At 36.1% G+C, this 12,186-nt stretch overlaps 1 pseudogene; it reads left to right on the top strand.

Annotated features, from left to right (window-relative positions):
- The first annotated feature begins 3,178 nt into the window (after nt 1–3,178).
- LOC132615594 (FRIGIDA-like protein 3) lies at nt 3,179–9,671 on the top strand (annotated as a pseudogene).
- Nucleotides 9,672–12,186: the final 2,515 nt, after the last annotated feature.

Here is a 12,186-nt window from a genome sequence, read left to right as displayed (position 1 = left end):
ATGTAAATTTTATTATAAAATACTCAAAAAATCTACATTTAAAATTAAGTCAAAGAAAGTTGTTTGACTCACAAATTGGTTAACATTCAAACAAATTGGGATGGAGGGAGTATGATTTGGGATTCCAAATCATGATTTCAAATTTTACAAAATGTAAAACTTGACCCAAAAGTTTATATTTTATAAAAAAAATTATAACTTTGTAGATATATTTACCAACCATTTATATCAAATATTAAACGATTTATAAGTTGGTAGTATATTTATAACATATTAAAGAGTAGTTACACTACAACCCATGTTCAATTTTTTCTTTTATTGAACTAAAGATCAATTGACGTTGTATTTTTTTAGAAAGGTCTTATAGTAGCGCCAGTGTTCAGGAAAGCGTGAAGCGGAAAAAAGCGACAAGGTCCCGCTTCACGCTTTAAGCGAAGCGTGAAGCGAAGCGCCCGCTTCATTGAGGTGAAGCGCAATTTTTTTTTTAAAAAAGAGCAAAATAAATAGAGAATATATATATATATAAGAAAAAGTTCAAATCCAAAACTAAAGTAGATATCCATAGACTAAAATTTCAAATAAAAAACTAAAGTGGATATCACAAAATCCTCCAGACCATAGGACAAACAAAATCAAAGCTACTAATAGTTCGACATCTTCCTGTAACTTTGCCCGAATAGACATAATTTCTGTGAAACCTTGCTTTTCGTTTTTTTTTCTTTAACTTTTTCGATGTTAGGGGTACTTTCGGTCACTTTTTTATTATTTAAAGTGTCGAAAGACAAAAATTAAACAACTGAGATTTGAGGGACAAAAATTAAAGACCACCCCAAGATTGGGCAATCGTGCGAATTTAATGATTAAAATTAGGCCCAAACATTTTAGAGCAAATCGAAAAACAAGATAAGCAAGTCAACCAAAGTTTCAATCTTCCGACCTCCAGGTCATCTGATTTTATGGTGGTTAAACTTTAAATATTTTATACATTTATATTATGTTTTAAATAGCTTCCTGAAAGCAACTATTTTTCCACTTCACTCCAAAATCAAACAAAACTTGAATATAAGAAAAGTAGAATGTTTAAAGGCTTATTCTTATTGGGCGAGAAGCATGGGTCATTTGCACTTTGTACCTATTTTGTGCTGGTCTTTAATTTTTATGCCTCAAAGCAAATAACTTTTTTTGCGGGGCATAAGCTTATATTTTCGTATCGTTATGTCCCGCGTCTTAAAGAATTTATGTCCCACTAGGCATAAATTCGATTTTGAAGGACAAAAATTAAAGACCAGCCATTTGAAGGGAAATTCGTGCAATTTCATTACTGGAAAAGGATTTCTGTTAGCCCATAAAGCATTAATGGTTATGAGGTGTGAACTGTGAAATTTGTTTTTAAGTAGGCTAAAGTTTAAATATTTTGTAAATTAGACAATATTTTAACAAATAATCCTAAAGCGACTATTTGTACACTTCACTCCAAACTCAAACAAACTTATTTTTTTTTTTGTTTTTTGCGCCAATTAGCCTTCATTTGGGGTGGTCTTTAATTTTTTCCCTTCAAATTGGTGGTCTTTAAGTTTTTCCCTTCGCCTAACATCCTAAGGTTATGGGTTCGAATCCCAGCTCAGTAAAAAAAATAAAAAAAAATCGCAAAATAGAATTAAATCTGGCCATGCAATTTGGGCCTTAAGGCAGAATTTGCATGGGCAAAAATTCTGCCTGTGCCCATGTCATTCTGCCTAAAGGGAAAAATTTAAAGACCACCATTTCGAGGGATAAAAATTAAAGACCACCCCCAGCGAAGGCCAATCCTGCAAATTGCCCAAACTTAAACACATTAAGCCCATAAAGGCTTATTCAAATAACCAAACTGAAAACACTTTTTTTTTTCCCGCGGATTGCCCTTCAAACGCACTGGTCTTTAATTTTTTCCCTTCAAATTGGTGGTCTTTAATTTTTGACCTTCGCCTATTCGGACAAAAGTTAGGCCTTAAGGTAGAGGAACGCCTTAAGGCAAACCTCTGCCTTAAGGTCTAACTTTTGCTCAAAATTAGGCCTATCGAGCAAAATCAAGACCTTAAACCAGAGGTTAAATCTTTTCATGCTACTCACGATGTTGCTTTCTTGCTTATGTATTGCAATTTAGAGAAGATAGACCTTCTTAAGAGTGTATCTTAACTTCTTTGCAATTCCTCAAAGGGTTACAGTGGCCATGCTACTGAAATACGCTCTTATTTCTTCCATTCCTTTGGTCAAATAAATATGCTTGCTTCCCAATTAGTGAATTTGATGCCCGCATAATCAGCTTCTATAGCTTAAGTGAAATTTTTTTTTGCCTTAAAGGCAAACTCTACCTTACGATTTTTTAAAATTTTTTTGTTTGACTGAGCGGAGATTCAAACCCAAACCAAGGGGTTTTTTAGCAAAAGACAAAAATTAAAAACTAGCAATTTGAGGGACAAAAATTAAAGACCATCCCGAATAAGGACAATCGTGCAAATTGCCCTAATAAAACATCAAATGATCAATTACGCCCAACTATTTAGTCCATATCGGAAAACAAGATAAGCAAATATCCATATAGACAATTCTTTTTGTTGATATTTTTTGCCTGTTCCAATGTTAATTAATGAGTTCTCTCAAATTTTTCCATTTTTACTGTTTATATATATAGCTAAGTTAACCACATAAAGTATGCCTCTTCTTTAATTACAAGCATTCACCTCAACCCATGCATTTTCTACTTGAGACGTCAATGCGCATAATTAAAGGAGATGACATATTTTATGTGTTTAATTTAATTACCTAATAGACGAATGAAAACACATGTAAAAAAGAATTCTAAAATTTGAACTGAATGTGTTTAATTGGAACACTTTATTAGGAGTTATTGAGTTAAGGTATTTTATCGGAACCAAACTTAATTTTAGTATCTAAATGAAATATCCTGATAAGTTTAAGGGAAGGCTTATTTATATTTGGCTAGCGAGCTGAAAATGGGCTCAAATTAGCCCAATAAAACATCAATGATCAAAATAAGGCCCAAATATTCAGTCCAAATCAAAAAACAAGATAAGCAAGTCCATAGACAAAGTGCTTCTCCTTTCACTGATATAAAGATTCCCAATCGGAGGTCCGGCGACCTTTCGGGTTTGACCCGCTTCAACGATAGGTTTCTTCAAACTGAATGATTTCTATTTACATTCATTTTGTTCATATTTTCAATGTTTGTTCCAAGTTAAATAACGAGTTTTCTCAATGTTCAGGAAATTTAAAAAATGTGAATCTGCTCAATTGACCACATGTTCAACATTATAGGCAAAAGCTAGAACTTATGGCTGATGGGCAATAAGTTCTTTCGAACGGATTTTTTCAAGTTAAGGTCAATTTTTTAAAATATTTTGTTAATCAGGACAAACATTCAACAGACACTTTTAGGAATTAGTTGAAGCGCGCGAAAGCTGGCCCAGATACCACGGCTATGAAGAAAAGGTCGTATAGAGGATAAAATGACAAGGTCATTTGCAATATCCTATGTTGACAGTTGCCCTTCCCGATACACGGGTTGTTGGTTCTGCGATAATTAATAGGGATGAGATGTTGTCTCTAAAGACCTAAAACAGCTCATAATTAATGCAGATATAGCTAAGGTTGTTTTATAATAAGTAAAAGATGTATATAGCAACCCCAAGTGGTGGATATTAAGGCTTAGTCACTTGTTGTTTTACTTACGTTGGGTCCAGTATTTGCCAATATTAAAGTTTTGATCTGGTTAGAGACTTTCATATCAGTGTAGGGGTAAATGTGAGATTTAGAGAGCTTCTAAGTTCAGAAAACGTCTAAACTGCCTTATGAAACAAATTATTTGGTATTTGGATGAAAAGCCTGTTCAGCTGTCTATCACCAGGCCCCCAGCTGGCTCACCCTGTGGAAATGGTAAATTATGCGTGAGCTCTTAAATATTTTCTTTACACGGTAAGAATCTAGGATTCACTTCATTTAATGGTGCATAATAAATATCATCTTAATTAACGTAATATTGCTATAACACTTGCCAAAAGGACCTGTATTTACCTTAGAAATACTTGCCAAAAGGACCTAATGACTGTGTTATTCAGACTCTTTAAAAGTATAGCCGGTTGCGTGTCGAGTTCTTCGTAAGTAGTTGCATGGCATCATTTTGCGAGAGTTGAGCGACATAGGCTATTGATACTTCTGCCATTATTTCTTTTTTCTCTTCTCTATTTTGGTCGCAGGATGAGTCAGTCTGTCTTGTCTCAATTGTGGCACAATTTGCCTAGTGGACACTAGACAAAGGATTCTTTCTTTTTGCTCTTCTTGGGATTGGGGTGGATAGTGTTGGTGCCCAGATCTTGAGGAGATATTTTATTGTATGCTAAGTATTTGAGTTCATTTCTTTGATGAACTCTGTGATTCCAGATATTTGAGTGATCATGGCTGAGACAGATCTTCCTATGATGATCAAAAGTGTACCATCCCTGATTGAACAATTGGTGGACATTAAATGATCTTAAATCTCATGAAGATGCCTCCATAGATAAGGATTTACTCAAGGACATTGAAGGACATTTCTGGAATCTAGTGGCCGCAATACTGAACAAGTCGTTGGAAGTGGAAATTAGAGAGAAGGCCTTTAAGGAACAAGAATCTGATACTCATCTGCTGATTTCTTCACGAGAAGCAGATATCGCTGCAAGGGAACAAAATTTGTAGGATCACTTGCAAGAACTTAAAGATGCCGCAGTGTCTGCAATTGCTGCAGCATGGGGAGATCCTCAAGTGGCATCTCTTGAACATACAGGTGTAGAGGACAGCAAAGACATTGAGGTAAGCAGCTCTCTTGGTGAAACAAATGCACTTCATACTGGCTCAGAGGTAAAATCCTCTGGCAAAGCTGCTGAAAATGCTGATGGTGTTTCTGGTAAGGTCAAACCTCGACCAGAACTGACACAATTATGTGAGCAGATGGATGCAAAAGGGATTCATTATATTATGGAAGAGAGTAAAAAGAACGTGACCTCAATTTCTGAGGAACTCTCCGTTGCCCTTGATGGTGCAACTGAACCAGTCCGTTTGGTACTGGCTTCACTTGAGTTCTTCTACTCTAATGATGAATCTATCCAAAGCTCGCGCCAAGCCTGCCTTGTTTGTATGGAAGCCATAGCCACCTTGTTGGCCAAGGCTAAACCAGGTGCTGATCACCTTCTGTACCCTGGAATTAAGCAGCAAGTCAAGGCCATTGCTGATGAATGGAAGCATAAGTTGGCTACTGCAGGCACTGATGCTGCCAATCAAGCTTCATTGGAAACTGAGGCATTTTTGCAGCTCCTTGCAACTTTTAGGATTGCTTCAGAGTTTGATGAAGAAGAGCTCTGCAAGGTTGTTCTTGCAGTGGCTCACAATAGGAAGGCACCCTGAGCTCTGCCGTTCTCTTGGCTAATGCTAGGTTGGTGTTCTTTTAACTGACCTGATGCGGTCTGGAGACCAGATCATCTCTTTTGAGATGCTCGTTTCGCTGGATGATATTGGACCTTTGTAGTATACTCTGCGAAGAATAGTTCAATGAAGCATCTAATAGTTACTTGCAACCATTTTACTTCATCAAACAATTATGCAACCGTTTATGATGTTTAATTCTATTATTATTTCTTTGCAGATGTCATTGAAGCGTTGATTCATAATGAGAAGCTAATCGATGCTGCTTGTTTTATTCATTCTTTTCGAGCTGACTGAAAGATTTCCCCTTGTCCCGCTCCTGGAAGGCTATTTGAAGGACTTGAGACGAAATGCACAAGGGAAGGGAGGTGACTCGGGGAATGCAGAGGTACTGCTAGCCAAATTAATCCTTTGGTTGTTGTGCATTTATTAAGTTTGACCCTTTGGTAGCATGTATTTCTGTTAAGATAGTTGCATGCATGCCCAGTTAACTTCCAATGATCGATGATATAGGTAGATGAAGTCATTGGTTGTTACAAGTATTAATCCACTTGTACTTTATTATATAGATACGGTATAATAAATGCAGCGTAAGGCTGCGTACATAGACCCTTGTTGTCCGGCCCTTCGCTGGACCCTGCGCACAGCGGGAGCTTAGTGCACCGGTCTGCCTTTTGCCCTTTATTATATAGATATGTCATATGCATACTCAAGGCTAATTTAGTTCTTAGATTGCAAAAAGTAATCTAATATTGAGAGTGAAGAAAACAGTAGTCTTAAGTTACCATGAACTTTATGTATAATACTTTTCAACTCTCCGGTTAATCAATGGAAATTTCATGAAATAAAGCACCAAAATCCATGTCAGAAAGATATTTAAATAGTATCCACATATATATATTATGTGGCCAAGCCGTCTATCTAAATGGGCATTTTCTCTTTACACCAAAAGAAGTAAATTAAACAAAAGAAGACTTTTAAATAGGTGTTACATTGATGTCACTGTTTTGAAACAGTTTCCTATTTCTCTCTGCCAAATTATTTAAAAAAACGCATAGAGTTGTTCTTCGGCAAGCTCCCTTCTTTTTGTTTTTTGATTATCAAAAAATCTCCAAGGGCCACTGGTGCATAGTTCGATGCTTAATGGGTCTGCCCCTCTATCCTTTTTAGGCCAACTTTCTTTTTTTGCCCTATTTCTTCTAACTCTTAACTCATGATTGCCTCTGTCACTGTCCTGGGTAGTACTGTTGCAGCTTTCTACCTTGAGCTCAAAAAAGTTTATAATTGTGCTACAGAAGTAACATGTAAAAATTGTATGATTTATGTCATCCTTTGAACTGCCTATAAACAACGCTGGGTTTAGATTATCGGCTTCTTTTCTTCAATTGATCAATCCTTATTATGCGCATTCTTACTGCACATCAGGCAAAGGAAACTATTTTTTGGGTGCCTTTGTGTCGCCCCCTTTCCTCCCCACCTCCCTCACCTCATCCCCCCACCCCGCAAAACAAAGCACGTACGAGGATATGTATTCTGGTCTCTATTTGATGCACTAGATATTGGAAAAACAAAGATTTGGGTGTGGTCAATGTTGTTAGCATGACCTAGCAGGGTAGCCAAAAAATGTGTGTACAATGATTTATAAAGAAGACCAAAATAACTGAACCATAAATTATTGGCATTATGGTCTAACAATGTTGTCAAAGGCGCGCTTCAAGCGCGCTTAATCCCTGAAGCGAGGCTCAAAACATGTTGAGCGCTTCGCCTCTCTTTTTGTGCGCTTCAGTGTCATCATCAAGGCTCTAAGACATACTTTTCCTCGCCAATGAGCCTCTCTTGAAGAGGTGACACTAGATAATTGATATTTCACTTTATCATAATGTTTTTACAATTTCTTTGTCCGTATATTTGTTATTCATGCTTATTCTTATTAGTCTTGGACTAAACATAGATATATTTGTATTTTTGCACCATTGCGCCTTTTTTCATTAAAGCCCGTACTTTATTTGCATTTTGCGCTTAAAGCCCCAGCTGACCTTAGAGCTTTTTTGCGCTTTTCGCTTTTGATAACACTGTGGTCTAAACGCCCTAAACTTGCACTGGGTTTTGTAGCCAACCTATCAGCTTCCATTTCTTTCATTTTAATACCTCTACATGATGAAATGACTATTATTAAATGTCTCTCACCGTTGATCGTGCTTATGTGGTAATAACATAACTGATGCGGCAGAAGTGCGTGGAAATCACCTTTAAAAAGTGTGTGAAAATTATGATTCTATTAGGGAATAGAGGGGTTTATTATGGGTACTTTTAGATGGTTTATGGTGACGAAGGGCAAATGAAGGCCTGAGAGATGGTGGAACGACGGTGGGGTTCTATGGAATTGGAGGCTCCTGATGGCGATATGATGAAAAGGAAAAGAAAGAAAAAGAGTAGAAATTTTGTAAATTATTATTTTAAGAAACATGGAACTCATAAGTTATACACATGTCAGACAATAAAAGGCTAAACATATGACCTGTCACAACGATTGAGGAGCACACTTGGTCGGAAGTGTTTATTAGTTATGTTTTTACCAAGTAGAGGTGTTAAAAATGGGGAAAATGCAAGTTGTTCCCATTCTGCTTAAATTATTTTACCTAGAGGTGTTAAAATCCGGTGCAACCTTAAGGGGCAATTAGGCCATTCTGCCTAAATTATTTTAACATTGTGCAAGTAAATTGGGAATTTGAAGAAATGGAACTTGGGAATGAGTGGGTTAGAGTTTTACCTATAAACACTCTAGGTGAAGCCAAATTTATTCCTAGTCCTTGATTGCTTAATATGGAGATAAACATAGGATGGAATGTGAATGCTTTTTTCAGAAATAAATGCAAGATTCAATTTAAGCTTTTTTTTAGATTTTAGTTAAGAGTTTTCATGCAGTAGCAAGCCTGGTTAATGAATACAGGTCGAACAACCATATGAAGCAGCTTGCCTTAGGATTTGAGAGGTAAAAATAGCATATTTGCGCATGTAACTTTTATCAGGGAATGAATTAGATTATCTAGAAATGAACAAGTTGTAAGAAAAAAAGAAAAGTACCTGGAAGTAGCAAAGGCGAACCTGAAGCATAGCGGTCATGGCTGACGAAATAATGACCAGCTTGAGGCCCTTCCACTTTTATTTTAATTTTAGTGGGACTTTAATTCTTGAATCTACTGAACCCCCAGGAATTAGCTCAATTGGCTAAGGTTGAGGGACTTGTACCTTTGGTCACAGGTTCGAGCGATGAGCCAGCGAACTAACCCTGGTACTTTTAAGTGGAGAAAAGTAGAGGGGCGGGACCATCATCCCCGAGTTTCGAAGGCTTCTGTTGGCCCAAGGGGTCGGCTCCAGATGGTTTTCTCGGTCATCATAAAAAAATACTTGAATGTACATATGAATTTGCTTCTTTCTGAGGTTTGACAATGAAATATCACCAAGTCCAACTTGTTACTTGTAACTTGTGTATCAAAAATGAAAAAAGAGAGGCAAAAGGGAAGTTTGACATATCTTATCTCTTATTTAGCAAACTCTCTTGCAGAATATCGGCTTGAGCCACTACAGAGAAGGGTTGCTCAGCTGGAGAAAGCCATTTCTAATGACAAAGACAAGTCTAATGATAAGAAAAGACATTCTGGATCAGGTAAACACCAGAAATTCAAGAGACCACAACCGTATGGATCTACCAGACATGCTAACGTTCCTAGCAGACAGCCCGTGTCTGCTTTAATTGCGATTGCTAATAATCCAAGCAGACAGGTCCCCTCTGCTTTTGTTGAGAGAGCAACTTATTCAGGATTGCCCAATAAGTACGCTTATGTCAGTACATCTCATGATTATCGACCTCCAAGTCAAGCCGCATATCCCCAGCAATCCCATGAGCAGACATCATATTATTGTCCAGCTGATGAGGGCATTACTGCAAATACTTATACAGCTCCCCCGCCATCCAGTTATGGCAGTTATGCAGGCGCCACATTGCCAACAGCAGATGAGAGAATTAATGCACGTTTTTATACACCTTCTGTTCCATCTAGTTATGTCAATTATGCTGGCAGCGGAACGCCAACAGCACACCAACCCTACGTGTAATAGACAGACTAGTAACGAGCATTTGTTTGTAGTAACAGGGTTTTCTTGCGAAGACATAGTAGATGACTATCCTGATAATTTGCAACCCATAATAATATTTTTGGCTTGACTAAGCACCGATCTTTTCCCAGTATTTCATTATCTGTGATGCTTAATTTTTATCCTAGAAGTTAGGGAGAATCTGAACATAAGTTTCTGCATAACATAAGCTCATCAACAGAAGTGGTAAAATGGTGTTACCATTGACCTGGACTAGAAATTTGATGGTAGCTGATGCCAATGGCGGCAACCGACAACCCCTCCCATTGTCCTCTATCTTATTATTAGAAGAAACTGTGTTATATTAGGTTAGAAATTGAATAATAATATGCTGGTGGAAGATAGTATGTACTTGGTGCAACTATCTAAATGCGGACAAGCGGGTTTGGACGCTATAGTTATTAAAAGTTAGAAGGGTAGATGCAATTGTGTGTTGCTTCACTTTAGAAGTTTTTTTTTTTTTTTGTTGTCCCATCAAATTTCTCTGTGATGGGTGTTGGAAATATGTTTTGATTCTTGCAATCACATTTTGAAAAGCCTGTTGGATTATCATTGGAAATTAAGCTCTTTGTACTCTATACAATCGAAGACTTCGGACTGTGTTTTTCTCACTAAAGAACTCCAAATATCCAAAGCTTCGAATATTAACGTTTGGATGGAAAATCAAAATCTTTCAAATTATAAAATGAAATAGTGTATGTACATGGAAAATAAAAGGTACCTCATTTTCATAGTACTATGATAGTAAGGTGAAAAGTTATTCAGAGACAAAATAGTATTTCTTATGCCAGGTTTGGAATATTATCCTTTTATCTTTTTGTAACTTTTTGGCTTGGAATATCATTATTTTGATGTAATCTTATTTGCTCGGGTAATTCAAATATATGATATTTTTTCTGATAATAATTACTTTCAGATGCAGTTTTGTTTTTCTATATCTGATCCTATTTGGGAGATGTAATAATTTTATTTACTTTGTTTTGATTTTTATTGATTCATCAACATGTAATTATGATTATCAATTGATCGTATTCTCTTCTGTTTTGTTTCATTCTGTTTTAGGACCTGGGGTTGGAAAACCGAAAGTAAATTTATCAAGGCATTATAGACTCTAATATCAATTGTGTTCTTGAATTTCTGTAATTATTTTTTGGGAATTTGACATATTACCTTAAGATACCCTGATTTGACTGTTTGATGGTAAGAAATTTATTCTCTACATTGAGTTTTCAATTAATGTACATATTATTTTTTTAATAAAGGTTATTCACAAGCTTAAACTCTCCCATTATTTTAATTTTCTCAATCTATATAAAGCCGGAACATGATTCCGGTGATGTGGCACTCTCCTGAGCCAGGATTTTGATTTATCTTTTTCCTTATTTTTTGGATGTTACTCCCATCATTCTTTACTTCAATTCATAGTAAAAGCCCAAAAAAAAAAAAAAAAAAAGACACTCATTTAAACAATGAACCGTTGCCTCATTAACGAAGAGGTGCATCCGGTCCGTTTGCTTGACAATTTCCTCTTCCTATGTAAATGGTTACTTATTGCCCCATTTAATATTCATTTAAATTGGATCAGTGAAAGCAACTTTTAACCATCTCCCCTCAAAATTCAGGTTAAAACTTTCTCCATGTCACTCTTTTCTTAACATCTTTGCATACACACTTTTATGTTACATTTTTATACATAATATCATTCTATTCATGGATTGAAATTGCTGCGAATTATTTTAGGTTTGCAATGGAGATTAGCATTTACAAGGTTTGACTCTGAAAGTCACACTTCCGTCTTGAAGGTTGTTGATTATCATTACATGCGCGATACCAATTTGATTTTAACACTACAACAAAATATGCTTTTAGCGGCAATTAATTTGCAGCAATAACTTAATTGCCGCTAATTATATTCTAGAATCAATTATTACCAGCAATACCAAACTTTAGCCCTAACAATAAATGATACTAAACGCTTTAGCGACCTTGGATCTAATGTCATTAACCAATTGCTGGTAAATGTTTTTGTGGCAAAAACTATTGTCGCTAAAAGAAAAATATATTGCCACTAAAAGCCTCTTTTGTTGTAGTGTAACTTTCATATACACTTCCCTTTTTACTAATTAATCTTAAATTAAGATTTGTTACTCTTTATTTCTCTATTTTGAATAAGCAGAAAAAGGATTAAGTGAAATCTAAAGATGTGACTTTTATAATTTGTTAGCGCCTTCAAAGGGGCAGTAGAATGTAGCGAACTTGCAAGTCGATGATCATCCTGTCAGTGTCAACCTCCATCGTCACGCGTTCTTTAAGTCTCTCTATATACGATACCCTCAAATGGAGAAATTGAAAAGACAGGCGTTTTTGCCGTTTGATAGAATTTTTGAACGATGTCTTTTTCCCCTTTTGCATATTTATTGTTGATCAGTACTAGCAGTTAATTAAACCTTATTTCAATGTGGCTCTGTAACTTTTCGTAGACTCTGTTTTTTTCTTTTTCTTTTTTCTGCCAGGGAAAGTCGCCAGAATTGTGGTATACAATAAGTTAGGCGTCAGACAGGTGACTATATATCTGTT

The sequence above is a fragment of the Lycium barbarum genome, chromosome 10 (genome assembly GCF_019175385.1).
Source record: "Lycium barbarum isolate Lr01 chromosome 10, ASM1917538v2, whole genome shotgun sequence".
In the NCBI taxonomy this organism is placed as follows: domain Eukaryota; kingdom Viridiplantae; phylum Streptophyta; class Magnoliopsida; order Solanales; family Solanaceae; genus Lycium; species Lycium barbarum.
The sequence above is the reverse complement of the archived record's forward strand: the minus strand, read 5'-3'. Positions and strand labels throughout refer to the sequence as shown.